Source organism: Lissotriton helveticus, chromosome 11, assembly GCF_964261635.1.
Source record: "Lissotriton helveticus chromosome 11, aLisHel1.1, whole genome shotgun sequence".
Taxonomy (NCBI): Eukaryota; Metazoa; Chordata; class Amphibia; order Caudata; family Salamandridae; genus Lissotriton; species Lissotriton helveticus.
Genome location: NC_136072.1, coordinates 365,656,588 through 365,674,854, shown reverse-complemented (window position 1 = coordinate 365,674,854; position 18,267 = coordinate 365,656,588).

Genomic DNA, 18,267 nt, shown 5'->3' with positions numbered 1-18,267 from the left:
GCCGGGTTTCCTCGCGGAATGGACGATAACGTCACTTCCGCATACAACGATGCGGACAGATCGCGCTCCAAATAACAATGCGCGCGAATCTCCGGTACTTTCACCGCGTCTCCGTGACAGGAGAGCGGTAATAACAAACAGGAGCCCCTGAATGCCGGCTACTAACGCCCAACACGGACAAGGGAAAAAATTCAATAACAAAGGGGGGTGAAGGGGGCGGGAAGGGCTGGAAGTCTTCTAAAGGACCCTAACTGAAGAGGTAATTCAAGAATAAACGGGGCGGGCAGGAACGGGGTATTTAAATGAAACAAGGCTTCAGAAACAGGAACTAAACAAGGAAGGGGATAAAAAAAAGGTATCAGAAAAAAGGGGAATAACCAAGTCTCTGCACTAGCCCGTGCAGAGACAGCTGCAATCAACAGGAAAGCCTGGAGCCAGGAAACAGGAACCCACAGATAGCAATAACAAGCATGGACATAAGGGTAGGACTCCTTTTTATGCTACTGGTGTGTCATGTGATGGTATTGGACATGGTCAACAAAAGAGGACTGGGGACCTAATCCTAACAGGATGGCGTAGGGGAACCGCCTCAGGAAAATGCGTGGCATAGTCGACCAGGACCAGTGCATACCTGCACCCACTTCTGGAGGGAAGAAGGGGGCCTATTAGGTCCATGCCTACTCTGCTGAAGGGGACATCGATGAGGGGTAGAGGTTGGAGAGGTACTCCAGGTGGCCGATAACGGCTGTTCTTCTGACAGACCGGGCACTCCTTGCAGTATCGTTTTATCTGTTGATACACTCCCGGCCAGTAGAATCTTTCGAGGATGGTCTGTCCTGTTTTTTCATCACCAAAGTGACCCCCTAACAGATGGCTGTGGGCCAGGAACAGCACCCTGTCCCGAAATGGACCAGGGATTATCAACTGGGAGGATTGCTGAGGCCCGCCCTTTCAATACAATAGTCCGTTCCGTTTAAAGAAATAAGGACCTTCTTGTAGAGGGTCTTCGTTGTCCCTGGCATGACCCCATGCGTTCTGTAGGATGGGATCTTCTTGTTGCGCGGCGCGGAATTCCCTATGGGTCTCCCATGGGTGGTCGTCTAGCTGTACCGGGTAGGCAGTAGTGTGACTTCTTTTCTCTTTCTTTTTCTGGTTCTTGGATTTGTGTGGCTTGGTAGGCACCCCCGGGGACGGGTTGGTCTGGGGAAACGGCGCTTTGGCCCACCATTTTTCCAGGGAGTCGGTCGTTTCTTGGAGGAGGTGAGGGAGTCCGCTGTAATCGCTATCCAGGATTACTTGTTCCGGTAGATTGGGTACTAGGCCTACCGTCAGTAGGCTTCCTTGGTCAGTGGGATGTTGCACCCGCACTCTGGCGGTGGGATAGCATTTGGTGTCGCCATGTACACACTGTATAGCTACCGTACCGGTCACTGGTCCTATAGCAGTCGGTAGCTCCTGAGGTCGTAGGACGCTTTGTCGGCATCCCGTGTCAGCAAGAGCCCTCAGAGGATGTCCGTCGATCCTTACTGGACAGTGGAAGCGGGGAGGGCCTGTTTCAGAGGTAACACAAACAAGGTTGCGTGCCAGCCCCACCTCCATAGGTTCCTCCTTCTGCGGGCATACCCGGGCAATGTGACCATATCCCCCACAAAGGTAACACTGAGGTCCTGGGAGTGTTGGTCGGGGCAGAACCGGGTAGGGAAAGAGGGGAACGGGGTCTTGTTTCCTGGGTATGGATGGCCTTTGTGCTCGGACGTGACTGATATGTTGGACACGGGGTGCGTTTTCTTCTTTTGCCTTTTGAATGTCCTGTGCACGACTAAAGGCGCTGGCGATTTCCACGGCGCTTTCCAGCGTCAGGCGGGCATGTTGACGAACCCACTTCTGGGTGGAGGGATGCAAAGGCGCCAAGAATTGTTCCAAATAGATCTTCGCCAGGATGTCTTCTTTTGAGGAGGTGGCAGGCTTTAGCCAACGGTTTGCCAGGTCTTGGATGCGGAATGAAAGGGCCCGGGGGTTCTCCTGTGGTCCTTCTTTTGCTTGTCGTAGACGAATCCTATAGGTTTCTTCGTTGATCACCAGACGTTCCAGGATACAGGTCTTTATATCATTGTAGGGGGTTTGTCCTTGTATGTTGGCCTGTTAATAGGCCGCTTGCAGTTCTCCGGTTAGCAGGGGTCCCAAATAGTGGCCCCAGCGATCGGCTGGCCATGCAGCGGCTTGGGCCAAGCGCTCGAAATTCGTGAAGAAGAAGTCCGGATGCTCTCCTGAGACATACTTCTGTAGGACGACCGACGGAAGGGAGGCTACCGGTCTCTGTTGTCCCAACACATCAGTCAGTCTCCCCATGGCCTGGTCCTGTGCTGTGCCTTGACCCTTCAGGACGTCGTGTAACTGCCCCCGATCATCCTCGGCAGTCTTGAGGAATTGTTCCATTAACTTCCCCATCTACTCCTGGGTTTCAGCCAGCTTTTTAACAGCAGTCTCCATGCTTCCGGTGTATCCCACTTCTGACACCAACTGTGGGCTAGGGGTTCGGGCGGACCGGAATAACAGGCGTGGAGGCCAGATGTAGTGAGCTATGTTGCAGCTTTCTTTATTTTTGTACACAAAGTCAGGGGTGGGGAGGCCAAAGAAGCAGAGGGTTAGGGATGAAGGAAGCGCTCCGGGATGTCGAGTCGTCAGGTGAGAGCAGGTCCGGGATGGTTCTGGATACTGGACGTCTGTGGAGTAGATCCTTCTTTTCCACTGTGGTTCCGGTGGTCCTCGGAGGGAAAGGGAGAGACAGAACAGGGCGGTTAGTCCTCAAACGCAGGACTGTCTGAGTACTGACACCAACACCGGGGTTGTGTGGAGGGAGAAGTGAGCGTGAGGAACGGGAGGGAAGGGTCAGAGAGCGGAAGGAGAAAGAATAGGAAGGAAGAAGGTGGACGTGGTGAGGGTTCTGGTGTGGGGCTTCTATGCTATCGGGCTCGTGACGTGGTCTATAATAAATATATACAGTGCACTTTAGTGATTCTACACGGTGCGGTGATACTCTATCTACAGCTATATACAAGTCCACCTGGGAGCCAGGAGACAGGGTACTCACATGCCCCGCCGCAACTCTCCCGCGAGCTGCGGCCGCTCTCCAGCCACCTCCTGGGGACTCCACCAGTCTTCAGTCCAAACGTCCTTGTCCTCGCCTCCGGTCTTCTCTTCTCCGCCGCCTCCGATACCTCCGTTCTCTACCTCCGGTTCTCCGCACGCTGTCTCCTGCCACGAGTCCGCCGCCTTGAACGCTCTCTCCTCGCTTCTGACGGCTTTTCCGGGTTCCGGGTCGGGATCGAGGGCGGGACTTCCTGGGTCAGGGCGAGGTGCTTCCGGTCCTCCGTCTATCGGGATAGGTTCCTGCAAGGGAAGAGAAAGGGGAGGAGTCTGTGTTGTCAGGGACGCGGTATGGTCGGGTTCAGAGCCCAGAGAGTCCGTGCTGAGCCATCGGCTAAGGGAGGTAGGGGACGTTTCCGTTCCACATCCCCTTCCCCTAGCTGTCTTTCTTGTAGGGGTTGTTGGGGGAGGGTACCGGGAAAGGTAATCTGCGTTTCCCTGATCCACCCCTTTTCGATGTAGGGTTTTGAACCTGTATGGCTGTAGGGACAGGAACCATCGTAGGACACGGTCATTGTGTCCCTTGTTTCTGGCCATCCATTCCAACGGGGCATGGTCTGTATACAAGACAAATTCTCGTCCCTCCAAGTAATATCGGAGGCTTTCCACTGCCCACTTGATAGCTAGTGCCTCTTTTTTGACCACCGCATAGTTCATCTCTCTAGGAAAGAGCTTTCTGCTAAGGTAGAGGATCGTTTTTTCTGCCCCCTTTTGGTCCTTCTGGGATAGTACGGCCCCTAAGCCTTGATCGGAGGCATCGGTCTGGAGGATGAATGGCCTAGTATAGTCGGGGCTGACCAGAACCGGTTCGAACACTAGGGACTGCTTAAGCTTGTTAAAGGCTTGTAACAGTAAGGGAGAGGGTTGTCGTAGGGCCTCTTCGGTTTTTGTGGCTTTCTTCAGGAGATCGGTTAAAGGAACCGCGGACTGGGAGAAGTTGGGGATGAACCTTCTATAGTAGCCCAGAAGGCCTAAGAAGGCCCAGTGTTCTTTGCGGGTCTGGGGAAAAGGGATGGACTGTATGGCTTTTATTTTTTTGTTCTGCGGTCTGATGACCCCTTCGCCTAGTAAGAACCCTAGATACTTCACCGTTTGGGTGGCCAGGGTGGTCTTGGAGGGATTAATAGTGAACCCATAGCCCCCAAGCGAAGATATGACTTTCTGTAAGTGTTGTACGTGCTGTTCCCAATCGTCGCTATTGATGATGATGTCATCCAGGTAGGCTCCGGCGTATTGGGAATGGGGTTGCAGGACCAGGTTCATGGCCCTCTGAAATGTGGCCGGGGGGCCATGAAGCCCGAAGGGCAGTACCTTGAACTGAAACAGCCCATCGGGTGTTGAAAAGGCAGTTTTTATCTTCCTTTCTGAGGGGGATTTGCCAATAGCCCTTGCATAGGTCAAGGGAGCTTATGTATTTGGCCTTGCCTATGCGTTCCACCATCTCGTCTACGCGGGGCAAAGGGTAGGTGTCGAAGCTTGAGATTTTGTTGACCTCCCTAAAATCTATACAAAACCTTATGGAGCCGTCCGGCTTCGGCACCAGGACAATGGGGGAATTCCAGCTGCTGATGGAAGGCTCTATGATGCCCATTCTCAGCATTTGGTCCGTTTCTTCCTTGATAACGGCCCTGCGAGCCTCAGGGACCCGATAGGGGCGTTGTCTCACTGTTTTTCCGGGATCGGTAAGGATGGCGTGTTCTATGACCGTGGTATGGCCTGGCAGGGAGGAAAAAACCTGTTGTAGGGATGACAAGGCATTTCGGAGGTCCTGCCTTTCTGGTTCCTGGAGGTCGGGATCAAAACAGACCTCATAAGGGAGAGGTTGCTGAGGGATTACATTGGACAGAACGGGTCGGGCCCCTCCCATTTTTTAAGGAGGTTCACATGATAGATCTGTTTTACACCTCGATTGGGGTCCAGTTCCACCTCGTATGTCACAGGGGTCACTTGCCGTAGGACGGCAAACGGGCCCTGCCACTGACCCAACAGTTTGTGGTCCGAGGAGGGCATAAGTAGGAGTACGAGGTCCGCAGGGGCAAAGGTACGTGGCTTGGTCCCTTTGTCATGTTGACGTTTCTGGGATGCCTGAGCAGTCAATAGGTTTTGTCTCACTATTTCTCTTATTTGGCTTAAGTGGGTTTTGAGGTTGTCAACGTATTCCGGGAGGGGTTTAGTGCGGTCGGCTTCGGCCTCCCAGGTTTCTCGGGCCATGTCCAACAGGGTTCGGGGTGCTCGCCCATATAACAGTTCGTAGGGGGAATAACCAGTGCTGCTTTGGACCTTGCAGCGGATAGCAAACAAAGCCAGGGGTAGCATCTCTTCCCATCTTTTACTCTCAAGCGCCAAAAGTTTCTTCAGGGTGGTTTTTAAGGTGGCATTGTAGCGCTCGACCAGTCCGTCGGTCTGGGGGTGGTAGGCAGAGGTTCTTATCTGTTTGATACCCAGCTGGGAGCATACTTGTCGCATGAGGGAGGAGACAAACGGGGTCCCTTGATCTGTTAAGATCTCTCTAGGGAAGCCAACACGTGCAAAGATCGCGATGAGGGCTTTGGCAATGTTCTGGGTGGTGGGATGGCGTAGGGGAACCGCCTCAGGAAAACGCGTGGCACAGTCGACCAGGACCAGTGCATACCTGCACCCACTTCTGGAGGGAAGAAGGGGGCCTATTAGGTGTGGCTCAGTGGTTAGTCGAGTCGTCAGGTGAGAGCAGGTCCGGGATGGTTCTGGATACTGGACGTCTGTGGAGTAGATCCTTCTTTTCCGCGGTGGTTCCGGTGGTCCTCGGAGGGAAAGGGAGAGACAGAACAGGGAGGTTAGTCCTCAAACGCAGGACTGTCTGAGTACTGACACCAACACCGGGGTTGTGTGGAGGGAGAAGTGAGCGTGAGGAACGGGAGGGAAGGGTCAGAGAGCGGAAGGAGAAAGAATAGGAAGGAAGAAGGTGGACGTGGTGAGGGTTCTGGTGTGGGGCTTCTATGCTATCGGGCTGGTGACGTGGTCTATAATAAATATATACAGTGCACTTTAGTGATTCTACACGGTGCGGGGATACTCTATCTACAGCTATATACAAGTCCACCTGGGAGCCAGGAGACAGGGTACTCACATGCCCCGCCGCAACTCTCCCGCGAGCTGCGGCCGCTCTCCAGCCACCTCCTGGGGACTCCACCAGTCTTCAGTCCAAACGTCCTCGCCTCCGGTCTTCTCTTCTCCGCCGCCTCCGATACCTCCGTTCTCTACCTCCGGTTCTCCGCACGCTGTCTCCTGCCACGAGTCCGCCGCCTTGAACGCTCTCTTCTCGCTTCTGACGGCTTTTCCGGGTTCCGGGTCGGGATCGAGGGCGGGACTTCCTGGGTCAGGGCGAGGTGCTTCCGGTCCTCCGTCTATCGGGATAGGTTCCTGCAAGGGAAGAGAAAGGGGAGGAGTCTGTGTTGCCAGGGACGCGGTATGGTCGGGTTCAGAGCCCAGAGAGTCTGTGCTGAGCCATCGGCTAAGGGAGGTAGGGGACGTTTACGTTCCACAGTGACCCACTGGTCATCCGGGTCGCCCCAGCGGAGGTCCGTGCAGTAGATGCCAGCCTCGACGGCCGCCGAAGCAAGCCGCCCCTCCTTCCCGGCTTCCGCCACCAGGCGGATCGCGAAGGCCAGCTGTCCCCCTCCCGATCCGGGCCAGCCGCCGGCACCAGGAACCACCGCGGCCCACCCCCGGCACCAGGGTCGCCAATGCTGAGAGAGGGTCTTCCGGGACCGGAATCTGCTGTCCCGACTCACGTAGGTGCCATCCGAAGCTGTTTTTTGGCGGGCGGAGAGAAGGAGCTCCAGAAAGCATGTCCTAGATCGCCGCTATCTTGGCCACACCCCTTTTTAAAAGTTTAAACGTTTACCTTACAAGAGGGAGCTTCAATGAGACCGGGCCCAGCCCAGTCTCCTCTGGGCTCTGACAGGCCTGCTCTTGGCCCAGTCTTGGCCAGGCACGTCCCACGCCCCTGGGAGACCTTCCGCGCTAAATAGAACAGGTGTCAGCTTGGCCCTACTCCCTGCAGTCAACAGGGCAGAGGGGTGATGTGGGACTGGTAGTGCACTGCAGATAAAGTTTGGCGTGTCCTGTGCCCGTAGGAGACCTTTGGCGCTATATAGCACTGGTGTCACCTTAGCCCCTCCTCCCTGCAGTCAACAAGGCAATGCAGTGATGTGGAACTCGTAGTCCCCTGCAGAAAACGTTTGGTATGTCCATCGCTTCGGGAGGACGTTGGCGCTATATAGCGCAGGTGTCAGCTTGGTCCCTCTTTCCTGCAGTCAACGAGGCAGTGCGGTGATTTGGGGCTCGTAGTTCCCTGTAGATGATCTTTGTAATATCTTTGGAGCACTCATACCATCTATAGGGGTGTCATTGAACGATGTGAAAATTAGGAAGCTGTCAACCTTAGTTTCCCGACTTGCTACTAACACAGTAGGTGTTTTGACTGTAATAAATAAAGAGATGCTTGCAATGAGATCTATGATTTTGCAAAATCGCCTTGCGTTGGATTTACTCCTTGCAAAGTCGTTCACACGCAGGAATGCTGTGCTTATGTGCTGCAAACTAATTAATTAATTGAGATGGAAGAGTCAGGTGCCTATGAAGGGTTAAGATCTATATTCAGATCCATTGGCAATGAAAGGAAGAAAAAGGAAGAGGATTGATGTAAAGGTGGAATAAATGCAAAATGAACTCTAAGACACCTTGGAGGACCTGGGTGAATACAAAAAGAAGAACCCGAAATGAATGAATGATGTTCTGCAATAAAGGATTTCATTGATGATTTAAAAATCATCAGAGGGTTGTGAGGGCTGTTTTTCTCGCATATTAAATGCATCACAAATTGAATTTAAGCTAAAGTAGGTTGTGTTTACACAGTCCTCCATCTTGCATTGAAGTAATAAACTATCACGTGTTGACTGTTGATGTTCTTCTTATACTAAATAGAGAATTGCAAGATTCACACTAATAAATAATGTTCCCGGAGACTTTTTCCCTCTGTGCCTAACCAAGGACATTGCAATTGCCCCAGCCTATTGCGATACAATGTATCAATTGGACTGCTTGAATAAACTGTGAGAGGGTCCGCAGATCCACTGTAGTATTACCATGAGAGAAACTTCAAATGCATTTTGTAGTTGGGAACTGTTTCTTCTTGCTCATTCCCTATTAACGCATATCCTGAGAACCATCCCTTGTAAAATGTATAAATGTCTTTCTTAGAAGTCCTATAAAAGGACATGTGGATTTCTGTATAGGGGAGAACTGTTTCCCTACTTTGGAAGGTGATTCTATGTTGGATTTCACATAGAACTATACTAAGTTCACTGTACTTATTGTAGGAGAGTAGGGTCTGCTTCCCATGGTTACCCCCACTTTTTGCTGTGATTCTCTGGTTTTTCAACTTTAGTGTGACTGTGGACCTGCAATCAAGCCCACAGCCCAGCTGTTCTCTCTCTAAATTGATATCATGTACTTTAGGTACATACCAGATTGGTTACTGGGCCACCCTTGTGAGCCCCTGTATAGTGTACCATAGGTACTCAGGGCATAGGTGCACCCTAGGCCTACCAGGGGCTGCAGCATGTATTATGCCACCCCTGGTTTGCCTTCCAAACTGACACCACAGGTCTGTTCACACAGCCTGGGTAAGGTAGTGTAATCACCCCTTACTTAGATATAGTATACCTATATCTATATACCTATATAGACACATATACACCTATAAGTCACTCCTAAGGCAGACCTCGACAATCCTGGAGGTAGAGTGCTTGGTTTTATGTGAGAGGGTGTCCTAGCATGAGCTGAGCCCCTCTGCAGCTTTCGGAACCATCTCTTTATAGCTGTTCTATGATATAGCCATACCATATACTCTTAAGTGCATTATAAACCTCGTGGTTAATGCTAACTTTGATTTGGCTTTATCAAAACATGTCGTGTAAGGTGTCAAACACTTTGGAATACTACCCCCCCCGCCAGTTCTGGCGGCGGGGGTAGCATTCCATACTTCTAGAGGGAGAAGACATGTAGTTACTGGTTTACCCGGTTAAAGTTAAACAGAGCCTCAGCATCACAAAAGGGATGCTGCTGCCACAGACACGTGTCTGCCCTCCTGTTGCTGGACGAATCTCCGGCAGGGGAGACCTCGACAATAGGTTTCCTGTCCAAGGAGGTGCTGGCACCTCCCCAGACAGGCTTTTGTGTATTGGGGCAGGGAGGGCTGCATTCAGTGAATGCTTTCCAGACCCTGCCTGGGGCACACTAGGTGCTCCGTGCATTTCCCAGTTCAAACCGGTTGCTGGGGCACTCTGCCCCAGCTCTGGCATAAAACTGGACAAAGGGAAAGGGTTGTAACCAACCCCTTCCCAGGTCCACCCATAGGAGGGACCTTAAAGGTAGTCCAGCCCCTAAACTTAGTATAAGTATAGGAACCCAGTCCCTAGGACTTTAGATTACCCTGGACGAAACTCTGAAACATATATCCTGGACCTTCGACATTCCATTTTGACTGGAAGATGGAAGACATCTCCCTTGTGGTCAAGGAGAGACCACCCTGTTCAAACAGGCACCAACCGCAACTTTGCCGGTCTGCATTTTCGAGGCTCCCGCCGGATCCCGAAGAATCTGCGGCACAGGACACAGACTTTCAGATATCTCTGACCCCGACCTTCGCTCACAGCAAAGCTGAGACCCATGGCGGACACAAGAGATGTGGGACCAGAACTCCTGGACATCCTGCATTTGCAAGCTGCACTCACTTCACAGGGTATATCAAAGTCGTGCATTGGGGTGCTTGAAGCCCCAGACCCGAGCACCATTTGCACCGAAGCTGAGAGGCCCCCACTCCACGAGTGTCCCGTGGCCCCCACTTTTGCATTTCAGCTTGACGTGTGTTTGCGGCTCCTAGTCCGTTGGCTAGTGAGCCCCCCGAAGACTATTTTTTTAATCTAACTTGCGTTCCTGGTTTCTCCAGGCTTGCTCCAACTTCCCTACAAAGGAGAAGTTCCTCAGACCTTGCTGGTCTGCACCGAAGCCGGTCTCGACATCCTGCGTGGGTTGCGTTTGCCAAGGCTTGTTGGGTCCAATCCGGATACCGACACTGCAGTCAACTAGATCCTTGGTGGGAAAGCTCGAATCCAGCTCCTGGTTGTCGTCGACACCTCCTGGACCTCGTGGCTGAAGAGACAAACTTCACCTTTTCACCTGAAATCACCCGACATTGGCTGGCAGCTTTCCATCGCCATATTCGTAATAACAAGAGTAACCCATACGTCCTTGTGAGCTGGGTAAGTACATGAGTACAACACAATGTTCACAAGGAACTCATTTAAATTTTTCAATATCCACTTTACGCAATGAATTAATTGCAAAGGTAAATTAGAAAAAACAATATTAAATGAATGACCTAACTATAGGTCCATGCATCAATCAAATTTCAAATATGGCTATTCCTAAACAAGCTCGCCCACACTCTTCAATCAAGTATACCTAACTTCAGCCGAAGTAGGTACATTTATTTTGCACAAAGATGAAAAATATTACAATATATAAATATATACAATTCTCTGATTTTTGTAGTTTTTTAACATTTAAAATAATGTCGTGACCCCAAGTGTAGTGACCATAACCTTATTGTAGTGAACATTTAAGTGACATATTTACACATAACAAACGGTTATTGGAAAATTCAGAAGAAGGAAAAAAGGCCAAACAAAATGAATATTATGATAACATTTCCATGCTGTCTCTTTTATGTATTGTCAACGGCGTTTCGACCCTCTCTAGGTACCGGGTCTCATCAGGACTGTGTATCTGGGGACTAAGCAAGGAACAGGGTATAGTTATAAAATATTGGAATGAATTATTAGATTGAAGGACGGGAGCTTGTGAGGAGTAGAGCTAATCTTACCAGTATAATTGATCAATGGAGGAGGATGCGAGGATGTATCGACCTGAAATCAAGGATTCTATGTTAGAAAAATGCACTCACTACAGTCAAGGCACATCTATGTGCTCACCCAGTGATATGGTGAAGACAACATGAAATTAAAGGCAGACTCACATTGTTTAGTCCTGCCTCGTTAGAACTGCTTAGGAGGGAATGAGCTCCTAGCGTTGAATCGCGTTTCCGTTGTTGCTCACCTATAATGAAGCGAGAAGTTGGCACGAGTACTAACTGAGGCCAAAGGGTGGAATAAATCATAAAATAACCACGAGAAATTTACTCAATCGTAGTTAATATCCTTCGCTTCTCAGAGTCTGCTCGGCTGCGGCGTTCGCTCTGTCTACGAGACAGACCGGAAGCAGGAAGTGCCAGCTATCGTTGCTAGGCAGCAAGGTGTGTTGAACTTCGGTCGCCATCTTATAGTGGTTATAGTGTGGTGTAATGTATGATATTGATGGGGAATTATAGCAAAAGAGCCATGTAACTGCTACTGCTTCTATTAATTAAGGAATGTAGGTACTAGAAGGCTGTCCAGTCTTGTAATCAACTTAATAACGATACAAGTGTGTTATTCGTGCCGTCTGAATATGGGCATGAAGTCAATTTACATTCGTTTCATAAAATAGAAACAACATCTATCGAGCATACTGAATTAGTCACATTTGGACAAAATTAATTTAGCGACAAAAATTCATAAAATTCATAGAATAACACCAGCATTTTGCATAACATAATCAATTTAAACAAAATATATCAAAAATAATTTCAACATATCAAGTGATCTATATTTACAGTGAAATATCAATAGGTTCACAGATATTATAATACCTCGAGCCTACTTGTGTAGTCACACTGAGACATGTAGTTAGAATGATATGCATATGTATTACTTCAGGGGCCAGGTGTATAGAGGCAGTATATACAGTCCATAGGCAATATCAAGTTCTGTATTAAGGAAGGATAGACAGAGCCCTGTCTATCTCAATGAAACAGACGGTCATATTCAATGTAGGCTTATGAACTTACGCCATTCCTCCAAACTGTTTAAGCCATTGCGGATCGAGCCACACTTATCTATCCACTTACATTCAAGCGATTGGAGAATGAGAGATATATCACCACCCCTAGGGGGGATCCTTGCTTTTTCAATAACTTGCCATCTGATGTCATTGGCGGAGTGGCCTTTCTCTTTGTAGTGGTGTACCAATGGTGCATTGTCCACTTCACAGCGGATGCGGCTTCTGTGTTGACTAATGCGCGCCTTCACTGGTTGAGTTGTTTGGCCTATATTTATCAAATTACATGGACACCATAGACCGTAGATGACATTCGGTGTGGAACAGTTGGTGAAGTCACGAAGTTTAATTTTTACATTGCCATGTACAAATGCTATAGTTTCCAGGGTAAGGTCACAGGCTACACAGTTGGTGCATTTATAGTGACCTAGAATTGGAGGTAATGACCACAGGTCTTGGATGGTTGTTTTTTCTGAGCACTTACTCGTATCCGAGTGGACCAAATGATCTTTAATATTCTTACCCTTTTTGAAGGCAAACATGGGTATTTCACGGCAAGTGTTGAGTGTATTTAGCGTGGGCCAGTGTTTTTTAATGATTTTCTGTACTTGTGTGCTCATAGGACAGAAAGTGGTTACACATACACTTTTCTTAATGCTTGCTTTTTTCGTTTGGTTGAGGAGAAACTCGTGGGCTGAACCAGGCTCTTTTCATAGATGTTTTTACCAGCCTTTTTGGATATTCTCTTTCACGAAATCTGGAGCTGAGTATATTTGCTTCTCTGAAAAAGTCCTCCTTTTCGGAGCAATTTCTCCTTATTCTTAGAAATTGCCCGTATGGCAATCCATCTTTTAAGGCCCTGGGATGGAAGCTGTTGTATTGGTCAGTTCAACACACCTTGCTGCCTAGCAAGGATAGCTGGCACTTCCTGCTTCCAGTCTGTCTCGTAGACAGAGCGAACGCCTCAGCCGAGCAGACTCTGAGAAGCGAAGGATATTAACTACGATTGAGTATGTTTCTCGTGGTTATTTTATGATTTATTCCACCCTTTGGCCTCAGTTAGTACCCGTGCCAACTTCTCGCTTCATTATTGGTGAGCAACAACGGAAACGCGATTCAACGCTAGGAGCTCTTTCCCTCCTAAGCAGTTTTAACGAGGCAGGACTAAACAACGTGAGTCTGCCTTTAATTTCATGTTGTCTGCACCATATCACTGGGTGAGCACAATAGATGTGCCTGGACTGTAGCGAGTGCATTTTTCTAACATAGAATCCTTGATTTCAGGTCGATACATCCTCGTATCCTCCTGCATTGATCAATTATACTGGTAAGATTAGCTCTACTCCTCACAAGCTCCCGTCCTTTAATCTAATAATTCATTCCAATATTTTATAACTATACTCTGTTCCTTGCTTAGTCCCCAGATACACAGTCCTGATGAGACCCGGTACCTAGAGAGGGTCGAAACGCCGTCGACAATACATAAAAGAGACAGCATGGAAATGTTATCATAATATTCATTTTGTTTGTCCTTTTTCCTTCTTCTGAATTTTCCAAGAACCGTTTGTTATGTGTAAATATGTCACTTAAATGTTCACTTCAATAAGGTTATGGTCACTACACTTGGGGTCACGACATTATTTTAAATGTTAAAAGACTACAAAAATCTGAGAATTGTATATATGTATATATTGTGATATTGTTCATCTTTGTGCAAAATAAATGTACCTACTTCGGCTGAAGTTAGGTATACTTGATTGAAGAGTGTGGGCGAGCTTGTTTAGGAATAGCCATATTTGAAATTTGATTGATGCATGGACCTATAGTTAGGTCATTCATTTAATATTGTTTTTTCTAATTTACCTTTGCAATTAATTCATTGCGTAAAGTGGATATTGAAAAATTTAAATGAGTTCCTTGTGAACATTGTGTTGTACTCATGTACTTACCCAGCTCACAAGGACGTATGGTTGCAAAAAACATTCATACGTGGTAGACTTACTGACGTATTAGTTGTTCACTGATGAACATCTCAGGGTGCTAAATGGCACTTCATGGTCTCAGAGAGGGCGGCGTCGCTTCGGTGGAAGCAATGTTCCTGATCAGCAACGCCGTACGGTAATACCTATCTGCATCACCTCGGACCGCATCTTAAGAAGTGCCATTTAGCACCCTGAGATGTTCATCAGTGAACAACTAAAACGTCAGTAAGTCTACCACGTATGAATGTTTTTTGAACCACGCTTGTTTACCTAGTGAACAGCGATTATCACCACCTTATCTGTTAATCATCCTTAACCTCATTTTAGGTTCTTAAGAGTGGAAAATACAGGGCTGGTCCCTGTATGGTCCTGAAGAAACGCTTGGGGTAGCGTGAAACATGTTGACCATATACTGAACCCTCCTCCATAGTTGGGCGGTCCACAGTATCACCCCTTTTTTAACATACCAGTCTAGGAGCAGAATAAAACATTGAGGCCCACTAGCACAATATTTTTAATTCACTTACTCACCCACTCCACCCCACAACACCTTTTTTGCACCACACATAGTCCTTCACTTTACAGTGCTCCTACGTAACTCGCAAGTCGCAGCACGCCCCTTTTCGTAGAGAACTGGGATGGCCCCAATGATGAAGCATGTCACCGTGAGGAAACTCCGGTGAGTGAGGGGACTCAAGAAAGACATTTTTTCTTTCTTTACTGACCACACTAAATATTATTTTGTATCCGGTCAAAAACAAAACAGGTCCAAGAACCCAGACACTGGGCTCATTATTCATCCAGTGCAGTAGCACCAAAGTCCCTATTGGGACTACTCCACCCCCGTTTAAGCCGTTGGCTGATCTCAGCTAAAAGCCACTGTTCCTAATTCACGAAGCGAATTACCAACAGAGATTTCCGCACACATAGAATTCCACCTAAGCTTGGGTGTCAAATTCTGCCCAGATATTTACCAATTTCAGGCCGAGCTCTCCGGCTGGAGGTACGTGAATATCATTTGCGAGTAAGTAAAAGTACTTCTAGAGTACTACTTTTACAGACTAAAAATGCTCTTCTAACTTTGTCCTGTGGTATAGTCTATGGGACAGAGTGTAGGACTGTAAAGTTGGATACTCCACAAGAATAGTAGTATAATGGTTTATTCCCAGGGCGCTTCCTGGGATTCTTACCTGCCATCCGTGAGGAGCCAGACTCGTGCTGTGTGCTTCCCTGCATTTCCTGCATTCCCTGCAACTGTTCGCGACACCCGCTCCGCGGGTGCCGCTCACCGCCTTCTTGCCCCGTCCTCCCTGGTGTGAGCGGCTCCACAGTCGGTGGAGAGCAACGCGCTCCCAGGTTGAGGCTAAATTCAGCAGATTGTGCGTGGAGCCTACCGGGGGACTGCGAGGTCCAGCAGCCTCAGCTGCACACAGCTGCTGCCTCTTCCCCCGGCGGCCACGCCCCCAGCCTCCGCATTTAACACCGCCTGGGTTTTCTGGCTGACTGGCGCTTCCTGGGATTCTTACCTGCCATCCGTGAGGAGCCAGACTCGTGCTGTGTGCTTCCCTGCATTTCCTGCATTCCCTGCAACTGTTCGCGACACCCGCTCCGCGGGTGCCGCTCACCGCCTTCTTGCCCCGTCCTCCCTGGTGTGAGCGGCTCCACAGTCGGTGGAGAGCAACGCGCTCCCAGGTTGAGGCTAAATTCAGCAGATTGTGCGTGGAGCCTACCGGGGGACTGCGAGGTCCAGCAGCCTCAGCTGCACACAGCTGCTGCCTCTTCCCCCGGCGGCCACGCCCCTAGCCTCCTCCTTCTTTGCTGGCCTCAGCTCTACCGCGACGCGGGACGTGCGCGGGGCGGAGCACGGGGCGAAGACCGGGCAAAGAGCGGGCCGTTTAAGGCCGTTCAAGGACGGCAGAGGACGGCCCAGGCCCTGAATCCCTGTCTCATCGCCCTGAAACCACCATCCAGGTAGGCCGGCTGCCATCCAATCTTCTTCGAGGCTACTGCCATTCAATATCTGGTATAGCATTTTTCATCTTCAAAGTCAATCATGCGGCATAAAACAAGAAGCTGCACCAAAAAAGCTACGGAGGTAGCGCTAGTGACTGGTCCCATTGACCTTTTTATCTCTCGGGTAAATGAGACAATTGACAAGAGCATTGTACTTCTAGAGAAAAGAGTCTCCCTTGACCTAATGAATGCCAAGCGTTCTTCCCTGGGTTCTCTTGCTAACGCAAATTCACCTCTTCAGCAAGCTTCCAACAATTGCTCCTTGCCCTTGACCACTATAGGCACTATCACAGTACCGAGTGCTGTCGACCTGTCAGTTTCCTGCTCGGAGTCGGACCCGTCCTTTGTGGACTTGGAGGCGACCCCAGATCTAGAAGCCTGTCAGTCTCCTGGAGAGGTGGAGCCGAGCATGGACGATCTAGCTGCCAAGTCGACCCCTCATGTGCCTAGCGATCCCAGGGGAAAGGCTGATCTTATTCCCATAAAAGTGGTAAACAAATCTGTAAATAAGGAGTCCAAACCTAAGGAGAAGGATAAAGCCAAAATTAGTAATCACAATTTGGTAACACCTATCCCACATACAGCGCCAGGCATCCCATGCTGGGTTGATAATATGGTCACGGACCTTAAGCATGATCTTGAAGCTACAATAGCGGCCCATATTAAACCCTTGATTTCTAAACTTGATAGGTTAACATCGCTCATTAATACCAAATGGCCCAATAAAATTAATGAGCTTGGGCCTGTTCAGCAACAGGGGTATAGAGAACCGCCATCTAATTCCCAACAGTCAGCCAGGGTCACTAAGCCCATAACTGATAAAGCGAAAATCCTTCCACCTCCTAAGGACCAAGCTGTATCATACTCTCCCCACCTAGGGATTAACCCTGCTCAACCGCCACTTATTTCCAATGCAAAAGCGGTGAGCAACTCTTCATCTGTGCAGCAATTAGCCGTTGGTACTAAATCTAACACCTCCCAAACTACGGTTCCCAATAGTAAACCTACGAATACTCTAGCCTCTGACCCCACAAATAACTCTGAAGCCCCTAAACCAAGGCAGCCTCGCTTCAAGTCTATTAACCTGCCACCAGAAGTTTCTCCTTTTGTGGTTGTGTTAACTGCTGTCCCCCCTCTGAAGGAAGGAGCTAAAGAGACTTATGTGGAGTTAAGAAATAAATGTGCTCAGTGGCTCCAAATTCATAAACCCTTGCCTAGTAGTATGAGTGGGGAGATTCTAACTGTACGGAGAGGTGATTGGGTGGGTAGGAGTAAGAAAACAATACCAGGGGATGTAATTACTGTTAATTTTAGGGATGTGGGGGCTGCGACCTTTATTTGTAAATCACCTAATAGTGGTCCTGCCACCCAGATCAAACCACTCCCCTTATCTCACTTCCTTCCCCACTTGACAAAACCCAATTTCCATCGGCCAGCTAATCCAATTAATCAAGGGCTTGCACGTCCCCCCCAATATGTCCCTAACCACGGGCGACAGCCGTTTAACTTTCCACCCTTTGTCCCGTACCATGCTGGTCCCCAGTGGCAGCAACCTCTCCCCTCTGTAACGCCCTTTTTCCATTCTACTGAGCAGTGGCAGCAACTTCCCCAGCAACCATCCATTGCCAATCATTATTGGCAACAGCCATGGCAGGACCCGTCTCCATCCCCGTCCTTTAACCCCTCCTATACACAGTTTGCCCATCCCAATAGGTACTGTGTATTGGATGAGGTTGATTGACTTTCTTTTGAGGGAGGTTTAGTCACTAACCTCCCTCATGTAAATGAGGGAAAAAAGGATGCATCGTTGGGTACATTTCTCCCTACAAACTTAGAGGTGTCATCACCTATATCAGTTAGGGACAGTGCAGATTTATCTAACCCTCGATGTATTGCGGTTCCTGCCGGAAACCCAGCGCATGGCGAGTTAAAAATCCTTAGCTGGAACCTTGCTGGGATTTCAAGGAAGCTGGGCCTCCCGGAGTGGAATGCCCTGGTTGATGCCCACAATATCTGCATATTTCAAGAGACATGGGCTATCGAGCCACTGCATAGGGTGGGGTTTGTCACTCTCTTTGTACCAGCAGTAAAAACCAAGGCGGGGAAGGGACGGCCATCGGGGGGGCTTATTATCTGGATAAGTATC